We start from the raw sequence: 10,341 nt of genomic DNA on the forward strand, positions 1-10,341 counted from the left end.
TGTTTGGTTCCCCCACTTTTATATTTGCCCAGGGTCTCATTTTCTAAAACAGGTGTCAAACTCAAGTGGGCCAAAATAAAAACTTAGACAAAGTCACAGGCCAACCTTGAAATTTATTGAAAAAATTGAGGAAGTTTTTTCTTCTCATTAGATATAAAACCTTGATGCGATCACAACCAACATCAATTGGTTAACAGCCTGAGACGCCGTTATATGACACAAGGCCATAGGTCCCCAAGAAGCCCCTGTATTTCCAAAAGCCTCCTGCACCTCCCACGTGTAGCTGAGGGGGAGAGCTGGAAATGCCAGACGCGGCCAATTTGGTGCTAAATCTTATGAGTGGCCCCCTGTTGAAACTCCCTCTTCATTGAAATAGCGTCACTACTGAAATTCCTGGCATAAAACAGTCCAATGCAGGGCCACTCATAGGCAGACAGCCCGCTTGTCCATAGACGTGAGTGATGCCGGGGATTGGGGTAGCGATCGCCCAGCTGTAATTCATATTTAGGATTACTTTGGAGGCCAAAAAGAAGGATGTTTGCAGGCCAGAGTTTGACTCCCTTGTTCTAAAACCACCACTGAACAGGAGAAATGATGTGCAGACAACTTTGGAGAAAGTGGCTCCAGGAGATCATCAACAAAGGATAAAAACATGGGAAAATTATGTTCATTAAAGCCCTGTATAGGGCAACTGGTATATTTTCCAATGCAGAAAAATGAAGAGGCTTCAGGGACTGGTCACACACACAGAAGAAGTAGATTGTAGTTGCAAGTAATTGGATATTTATGGATACTTATGCACCACCCTCTAACTAAACCAGCATTTAAAGTGGAACCAAACCTTAATCACAGAGTGCCACCATCTGCCTTTATTCTTCCTTCCAAAGACGATCTTTGGCCAATAAGATTGGCTGTGCCGGGAGGATTTCAAGGGAAGCTGGCATTGCCGGGTTTACCTGGCATTTCCCCAGCACGATCAGGCAGGTAAGACAGGTTATTGAGGAAGGAAAGTCCCTTTCTGTATCATCAGTGCACCATGCATGTTCATACCTACCTTCCATGATCCTTTATTTTGTAAAGAAGGACTTTAGTTCCACTTTACCCTATGCAGTGGTGGGGGTAGCAAATATAACAGCATGGGTAAATGGGGCAATTGATTAGGATACACAGTTCTAGAAACTAAATGTCATCCACTTGGAGTTTAGATCTGCATTAACCATTGTTTTTGAACCTCATTTCCGCCGTTCTTTGTACAAAACACGGTTGGCATTATTCCTTCTGCACACTCTAACAAGGTAAGGTCAGGTATAATGCTACAAGGGAAACCTATTTACACATTAACCTGCACTGAATTCCAATAATTCAAGTAGTAACACACGTAGGAGTTTTTTTTCCCAGCGACAGGTAGTTACATGTAAGTGTAATGACATGAAAAAGCAAAGCTGTCAATATTTAACTATTTCTTTGCCATCAGCTTCTTAACATGGGCCAAGGGCTGTTTGTTGGGGCTTGTTCCTTGTGTGCGGTGCCTTTATAACTCCTCTTCGATAATCTGATTGTTTGTTTCATGTTCCCAATAAATTAAAAAGACATAACTCACAAGCAAATTATACATGCAACAGCGATGAACCCCGCTGCAGAAAATTTCATTTTCTCTAACTGTTGGGCAATACTTTAAGCAAATATAGTCAAAATACAAGAGATGTGTATTCTTAAATGAATCATGGAGTGCCAATTTAGGTTCTTGCAGACCTGTGCAGTAATCTATTGTGCATGTTTTGCACATGCTCCAGCTTCCTGTAAAAAAGACCAATACCGGTAAGTTCTGCTCTTTCTCCTTGTGCAGGGTGGCTGGTCTTGTATCCGCCCCCTCAAGAGTTTTCTGCAGGCAGCCTGTAGTGGGTGGGTCTGCTGGGCCCCTCCTACAGCTCCAATCGCTGCCTTGATTATGGGCAGCACAGTGATGTTTTCACTACTACTTTTACTAGGAAATATCTGGCATTTTGTGTACACAAACCCATTTTAATTAACATATTTGTGAAACAAAGCCTCATATGGACTCTGTTGCTTCAAATTTTTGGGCAAAGTTTTAAGTTCTTCATATACTTCTGGGCATTTTGGATGATTGTGTTCCCAATGCATGCTGTGGTTCATCAGCTCCAACCTATATTACTATATGGCCCGACCGACGGGAGGAACCATTCAGTGCAAAGTGGCCCAGGCATCTGATACACCTGGAAAGGTGTTGGATAAGGGGATTTTGTTGGTGTCTGTAGTGATTGAAGACAGCAGGGTTGGGCGTCACCACCAGCCATATAGATAAGTATTTCTTCTTTTTTTTTTCCTATGCTTCTTTGCATCAGAATATCTGCAGGTTTGGTGCATATGGCCCACTGGAGGGCCAGCAGTTTGGGGGTAGTCTAGAATTATTCTTTCTAAAACTCACAAATCAAGAACTACCTGGGATTCCCTCTTTAATTGGTTCTCAGACTTAATCATGGAAGTTACCTTTGAAAATAAAATATAGGGTCCCAATCTAGGGCTCTGTTTGTTGGGAAAATTTGCTTTTATCATTGCTGAAGTTGTTACAAAGCATCCATTGGAAATTTGCCCTGGAACTTGTTTGCAGGTAATGAGACCAAACCCTGACATGACAATTGCACCCAGTAGCATTAAGGGGCCTGACAGTTTTATACTATTCCTTACTCAATGCAAAACTAAAAAAAAAGAAAGTTTTGGCTAAAATTACACTCAAAATAAAATTCCACCTCCAAATAAAGGTATATACAGATTGTAAATAGAGTGCTCAGCTTCAAAAATTTACGACTGGATCAAAAAAACCTCTCTAGGTCTCCTCCGACACCCTCCGGCTGAATGAACAGAATTCTAATGTCTTATTTACAACCCTTGATTAGAACATTAATTAGTTCTTCATTATAGAAAATGCCCAAAGCTGCTGACAAATCTATATGCAGAGTTTTTTTTATTACTGGCGCTGGAAAGACTAAAATTGAGTATTGAAGAATGACGCTAATAGCTTTTCTGAGGGTACCATGCCAAATCCTTGGAAATGTTCACATACTTTTAATGAGTACTTATTCTGGTTTATGTGATCATCGGCCTAGTGGCCCACTTCTCCTGTTTAAACATGTACTGAAGCTTTAGTGTACTGATCCCATATGAAATGACATTTAATCACATTCGGGACCCTTGCAAATGACATTTGTTGGCCCTGTAGTATTGCTGCCTGTGCCTAATGGAGTAACTAGAAATCAGTGCGCTCCCCAGCAAAACTTTAAATGGGAAGAAGAAAGAAGAGGAGTAGCAATTACCTGTTCTGCAACCTGCATGCCCTTATTACCTAGGCCCATCCTCAACACTGGCGATAATTGTTACCCACACACTAACACACACATGAGCATTCACATCAACAAGCATACACTAACATACATACTGCACAATAAACACACACCTAGCGGAATTATCTCTGGAACCCACAACACCAGGCAGCCTATCTGGAGCGTTGTACTGTGCTGTGATACCCTCTGATTCCTCTTTTCTGGACCTTGGGGGTCAAGCTCCTCTCCCCTGGCCACTTGCCACCTATCCTTCCCTTCCCGTGCCATTTGGATAGCCAGCACAGCACATGGGAAGGTCATCGCTTTCATTGTCTACACCTACAAAATTTCGCCCTGCAACCCAGTGTACGGGGCAGGAAGACAGAGCTGGAAGCTACAGAAAGTTGTGTCATTGGCAGCCTGGAAGGATTAGCCTGGGCCCCATAAATTGAAGGATTGGAATGGAAGGGTGACATATAAGAGGAATAACAGCGCAGAAAATTAGCGGTCTGGGGTTGCAGGTTTTGTAGAGTGGTCAAGCAGGTGTGTGTTTAGTGTGGACTTTAGACCTGATTTATTAAAGCTCTCTAAGGCTGGAGAGGATACACTTTTAATGGTGAACCTGGGTGATTCAGCAAACCTGAGATAGATTTTTTAAGTCATTGCAATTTGTAAGCAAATGTTTTTAATCCTTGACCATTCTGGGTTTTATGGATCACCCAGGTTCACTGAATAAAGTATGTTAGCGTATGTGTGTTAGTGTGTTAGCGTATGTGTTAGTGTGTTAGTGTGTTAGCGTATGTGTTAGTGTGTTAGCATATGTGTGTTAGTGTGTTAGCGTATGTGTGTTAGTGTGTTAGGGTATGTGTGTTAATGTGTGTGGACAAGCACATAACTATCACTGTGTGAGTTATGGGGGGGGGGGTCCAAAAACAGGGGCAACTGACCCTCTTTTATTTTGGATAGGGGTTAGCAGCTATGTTTTGTACCTCGACACAATTCATTTGTGATTGGGTTGTATGGTTAAATAATACGTATGAATGTATGACCAGCATAACAATGAATGCTAATACTGTACAGAGAATCTCAAATGTTACAAAACAGAAAACTAACTACTTTTTTAAATGAGATCCCTTGCCATAAATTACCAGGATTCTGCCTAGCGAGCCGACACGGCCCGTCTCCCCTATATTCCCCCAGCGTTGCTGTGTCTCAGACTCCATTGTCAGACTACAGAATGAGTTCTGGGGAAGAATTATCAAAAGAATGTTCGTCTCTTCCTGCAAAGATTAATACTAGGTCTAAAAATAGTTCACACCGTAACGCTCTCCCATCCCTTGTTTCCATTTGAAAAGTCTGATCATTATGTCTGCCTATCAGTGCCAATGTGATTCTCCGGAGCTGCTCTGCTGGTAAGTCAAAGTTTCCAGCAAAGGCAATGCATAGCTTTGTTCAGTATTTTTCCATAAAATCATATAACGGATATCAGATATGTAAAAATAATATTATGCAGGCTAATAATTTAAAACTTCCTTACCATGGGGTAGATTTATAATGCATTAATTTTGACATTCAATAAATGATCCCTGGTGGGCAGATGTTCCAGATTTCATGACAGTGAATGATTATTTTAATGGATTTTAGTTTCCCCGCTTTAACAATAGATTCTCAATTATATTTGGTAAATATATCATTACATGGGGGGGGGGGATTTATTTGCCCATACATACAATGGTCTTCCAGGTTTGAAACCTTACCACTCCAATGCCCGGTGCCTAAAAGTAACCCCCACCTTGGCACGTATAGGCACACCAAACCCTAACCCCCCTGCCCAGTGGCCAATCATAGCCACCCTTGCTTGGTGCTTAACTTTCTGAACCCCCACCCTAATTCCTGCCTGGTGCCTAACCTATCCTAACTTAACCCCGAACCTTAACCTTCCAGGTTCATTAGCCTCCAGGTAGCAAAATCTAACTGCTATAAAGTGCACAGCCCGTGCAGCCTCTTTTCCCAATACAAGTCTATGGAATGAATTTATCAGTGTTTTCACCTAAAAGTCACACAGCTTTCTTTCACTATTCACCAACTAATGGAGTCTTTAAAAAAAAAAAAATGGGTAAATCTTAAATGAACATGGTGGGTAAAAAAGTATAAAAATAGACCCCAATAGGTTGCCCGACATACCCAAACAGTTGTGCAGAGAAAGGACCAAGTTCATCCTAGTGAATCATTCACACATTGTAATATTACATTAAGGCAAAGACAATTTTTGACCTTTTTTTAATAGAATGATTTGACCCCCCTATCTGTCTGGCTTTTGTTGTAGGGTTCACCCCTCTTCTTGAAATAATACCCAATGTCCCTGAGACTGTGTGATTGAAACTCCAAGTTGTTGGAGTTATCACCGCAAAGATGGGGATTTTCTCTCATTTCCTTTTGCATCTTCAAGAGAAATCCCCACAGTGGGACACAGGCAGCAAAATATAGCCAAACAGGCACTTAAACCCTTCCCAACTCTATCTAAAACTAAAGAAGAAAGTTTTGGCTTTGCATACACTTTATTACAATAGGAAAAGTTATGGAGAACAAACAGGGTTACTAATAACAATAAAATAGCTAAAAATACAACAATTCATTATAGATGCAGACCAGTTGTTGCAGATTTGACTGAAATGCAATAATATCACAGCTAAGTGCAAAAGAGTTTTTTGTGACCCCTGATTTTTTGTGAAGGCTGATGCATTATTTATTTGCATCTAGCTAAAATTAAAATATTGCAATTGGGTGGAGTGATCATTTAAAATGCTGTTAGGTATATAAGTAATTGGAATAGCAGAAGAAGGACTTACCTTTTCCAGTAGTGGCCCACAGATAATATCACAAACTTATTCCCACGGTTTGCAGTTAGAATGAATAGAGTCAGATGATGAAACAGTCAGATGAAAGCTTCAGTTTCCAATGGAGTGTTGTAAAACAAGAGTACCTGTTCAGCAAACAAGTCTGATGGGTTCCCAGACCTTTCTCTGCCTATATGGCGAGCCCAGTCGATAATATCTGCTGTCCATAGCCATGATCCACCTTGGAGCGTGCCGTCTCCTCCAACAGCCACCTTCTACAATCTAAATATGAGAGCAGGCAGAGCTATGAACCTTCTAATTACTCATGTAACATAGCTGGTCCTTCCAAGCAGAATACATTGTAAGACTCAAGCCGGGACTTGTATTGTTGTGGAGGAAGCAGATAGCTGGATTATTGGCAGAACAAGAATGCTATTTCTCTAATAAGGGCACTGACATTACATAAACCCAATGACAACAGGATCAGCACCTGTCTATTGGATTTAAAGAACCCTACTTGAAAATTTTGGGATCAGGTGTTTATTGCAGAAAGGGACAGGAGATGTTCCATATGCATTAAGTATTCTTACCTGCACATGCCAGGGATACCCAGCAATCCTGGTTTCCCTTGTGGATGCCGGGACTGAATGGTGAGATTGCCCAGGAGTTACGTCACATTGGCCCAGACCAAGATCAGAATACAGAAAAGAAAAAGGGAGAAGATGGCGGTGCCCACCATGGGAACAGATGAGTATCCCCAAGGTTTTTTTCCCCTTTAAATATCCATTTCATATTTGCTAAACAATGGCCTTTTAAAGAAAACTCTTCCTAAAGGAGACAAGGGAGTTGCCATTGCTGAAATCATATTCTGCACTTGGTTCTGACCTGGTTGGCATATTGATCCATTTGCTTTATTTCGCCAAGTCTATCAGTAGTAGGGAGATAATACTTTTTTTTACTTTTCTAATCTGCATATTTGCAGGAGGGGTAGTAAACAGAACATAGATGATTTTATTGCTTGAGATCAGTTCAGTGCACAGCAAGTTATGGAGACACTCCGTAAGTCTGTACGTTACTTTTCTGTATTGGCAGAAAATGTGGTTAGCTTGCAAATAGAAACCTAACACATCTGAGGACTACTAAGCTGCAATACATAAGTCTGGGGGCCTCCTCTGACACTTTAATATAGCAGACCAGAGAATAAAAGCTAGACATTGGGCCACTACCACAACTCCCGCTAATGCAGAATGGATGTGTGAAATTTACAAGATGCAAGTTATGGAATCTCATTGTGGGAAATGCATGGATCCAAAGATATGTCATGGGACTCTTGGAAGTATTATAAAAACACTCCAGAAATTCAAACTTACCTGGGCATAATTTAAAGTGTTGAACACAACTGTATCTAAATATGTGGAAAGTGTACCTACCTATGTTTTTAAATGGCTGTATATTATACGTATTCCTCCCTTATAATCCCCCTATATGTCCCCATTGTTCCATTCCTTCCTCCTATCCCTCCCACCCCTTTCATTTTTCTTTGTTCTCTTTTATGTTTTCTGTTTCAGGGTAATAATTTTGTTGATAACTCAATAAAAGCTTATTATAAATAAATCTGGGAGGGTGGGTGTGTAGGCATATTTTAAGGCTTGCCACACATATATCTGACTTTCTGCATATGGAACAGCATGGAACACATAGTTTGTGAACTCCTGCTCATACTTTGCTACTATGTAAGCAAAAGTAGTTCTTAGATTGCATGATTATTGATAATAGGAAGGGCGATGGACCAGTCTGCCATTGCAATGTCTGGACAGGGCATGAAGGTTGTGCTTCGGCGCATGGCATCCTCTTAAGACCCAAATGAGTATTTATCATTGTCTGGAGTGTCCCCATGTGAGGTCTGCAGGTATCTGTAGTATCTGATAAGAATATCTTTCGGTGGTTGGAAATGTAGCCTAATTCGATGTGACTGTCAAATGACCTGAGACAATGTTAATCCAGAAATATCTTTTGTGTTAGAGTGACTCATGGCTGCCTTGGGGAAAGTTGCTGCGCGCACTAATAATGTCACTTCGTGCTGCGTGAGTCACGGTGCCACGGGCTCAGTGTTCTACCAGAGAAGCCATAAAGTCTCTGCTTTTTATGGGGACAAATATAGCCTCCCCTTAATTCCTGCACCCGCTATAAAATACAATAAGGGATCATTCTAATCAGCCAGGAAGGAGGAATACCGAACGTTTTCTGCGCTTCAATAAAAACACAAAGTGCAAGTCCCGACATATTGTAAATGTAGCCATTGACTTGGGGAATTACGGGTGCTACTAAATTAAATTAAATCCATCTCCAAGCTGAAGAATATACAACACCTTTTTTATAGCAGAAGACTTAAAGTGGAATTGAACCCAAAAAATATAAAATTGCCACCAGGCAGGCAGACAAGAGACGTCCATTCTGCAATTCAATAACCTTACCTGTGGGATGCCATTTTTTTCTTTGTTCTCCTCTGTCCCTGTTGCAACATGGGCCCCACCATCTTGGTTCCTCTCCTCTTCCTGGTTTTAATATTTGGCCGTCTTGATTGGCCAGGCCGGGATGTCATAATTTTCACACTGCAGGGGAAGCCGTGATGTGCGAAGTATCCCAGCTTTCTATGTTGGAAGAACATATTAGTTACCTTATTCCAGGGTTCTAGGATGTTGACCAGTTTTCTTTACTCTTGCACTGGAATGTGGGAGATTTTTCTATGTAATTATGTACAATGCAGCATAAGTCGTGGCTATTGGTTCTGCATTGTGCATTAAGCTGATGGTGGAACAATCGGTCAAAAGCCAAAAGAGTGGCTTCAGAATCGGTCAAGTGGAACTTTTGAGGAGCTCATGGTTCCCACCTTTTTTACATTTTAGCGCTGCAGTAAATAGGCCTGTACATATACTTCCATGGGGCTAATAAACGGATCTCCTTGTATCTGTTTACCAGCCCCTTGGGGTCTTTTGGTCTGTAATGTATAGGCATTACCCAACTGTTGGCCAATGGAATCTCAGAAAGTATACTTTGGTGGATGGACAGCTTTTAGGTAATGGTACCAAACTATGTTGTAAAGTGTAAATATACTTTAAGTGGGAGAAGACTGCTTTCTTGTAACCGACATTGTGCATTGCCATATCTGTCTTTAGATTTTGGAACACATGTACACGTATTTGCAATTGTAGCAACAAAAACTTCTCCTTTAACCTGAGTGGTTTAATCAGTTTAGGATTATTTTGTTGATTATCAGAAAACAGTGCTGGGAAACTTTTGTATTATTCTGCTATGTGGGTGGGTATGCATCTATTAAAGCCATCTGAGCAATGACGACACATTACACCACACTTATGAAAAGCTCATAATCTCATGTCCCTACTACAGAAGATGTAGTAGGAAAGCGACACAAACATGGAAAGAACATACAAGTGGCATGCAAATAGTTGAGTGCACCGTGCCACCCTTTCATGGGTACAGCACTGAGCCAATCACAGCCAAAAGCAGCAAATAGGACTTCCCAGTGGGCATTCCAATGGCAGATGAAGCTAGCTTCCAAGAGTAATGATAATTTTTTAAGAACATTGGGCCTGATTTAATAAAGCTTTCCAAGGCTGGAGAGGATACACTTTCACGAGTGAAGCTGGGTGATCCACCAAAGTGGGAATGGATCTCGTCCAGGATTAAAAACATTTACTAACAAATACAAATTACTTTTAGGAAATCCATTCCAAGTTTTCTGGATCACCCAACTTCACTGATGAAAGTGTAACCTCTCCAGCCTTGGAGAGCTTTATTAAATCAGACCCATTAAGTCGAAAACTGATTAAATGAAATAAAACATATTTGTATTTATGTTATTTTTCTTTAGCCTGGTTGGTCTCTGCACCACTTTAACTACATACACACTTCCAATGGTTCTTGCCCGATAATTGTCGCAGAGCCGATATCGGATGAGAATCTGAAGTGTGTAGAGCGCGCGTCGTTCATCGTTCGAATGACCGTCCTGGCGGATCCAACCGAACGATCGTAATGCAAGTGAAGGAGGGAGCGCACCCTGGGGTGCCACTCCGTCGTTCTCCCCTTCCCCTCTCCATAGAGCAGAATGGTGCTGTACGTACAGTGCTCGTTCATGCATCGTGCAG

The 10,341-nt window shown here is 41.3% G+C and overlaps 1 protein-coding gene across 1 annotated transcript in view; it reads right to left on the minus strand.

Moving 5' to 3' along the window:
• Positions 1–6,394, minus strand: part of FRMD6 (FERM domain containing 6) — a 120,707-nt gene extending 114,313 nt beyond the window's left edge. Inside the window, exon 1 of the mRNA XM_072427583.1 lies at positions 6,188–6,394. The gene's annotated coding sequence lies outside the window, so the exon portion shown is untranslated. The remainder of the gene's footprint in view (positions 1–6,187) is intronic.
• Positions 6,395–10,341: the final 3,947 nt, after the last annotated feature.

This window comes from Pyxicephalus adspersus, chromosome 12, assembly GCF_032062135.1.
Source record: "Pyxicephalus adspersus chromosome 12, UCB_Pads_2.0, whole genome shotgun sequence".
Taxonomy (NCBI): domain Eukaryota; kingdom Metazoa; phylum Chordata; class Amphibia; order Anura; family Pyxicephalidae; genus Pyxicephalus; species Pyxicephalus adspersus.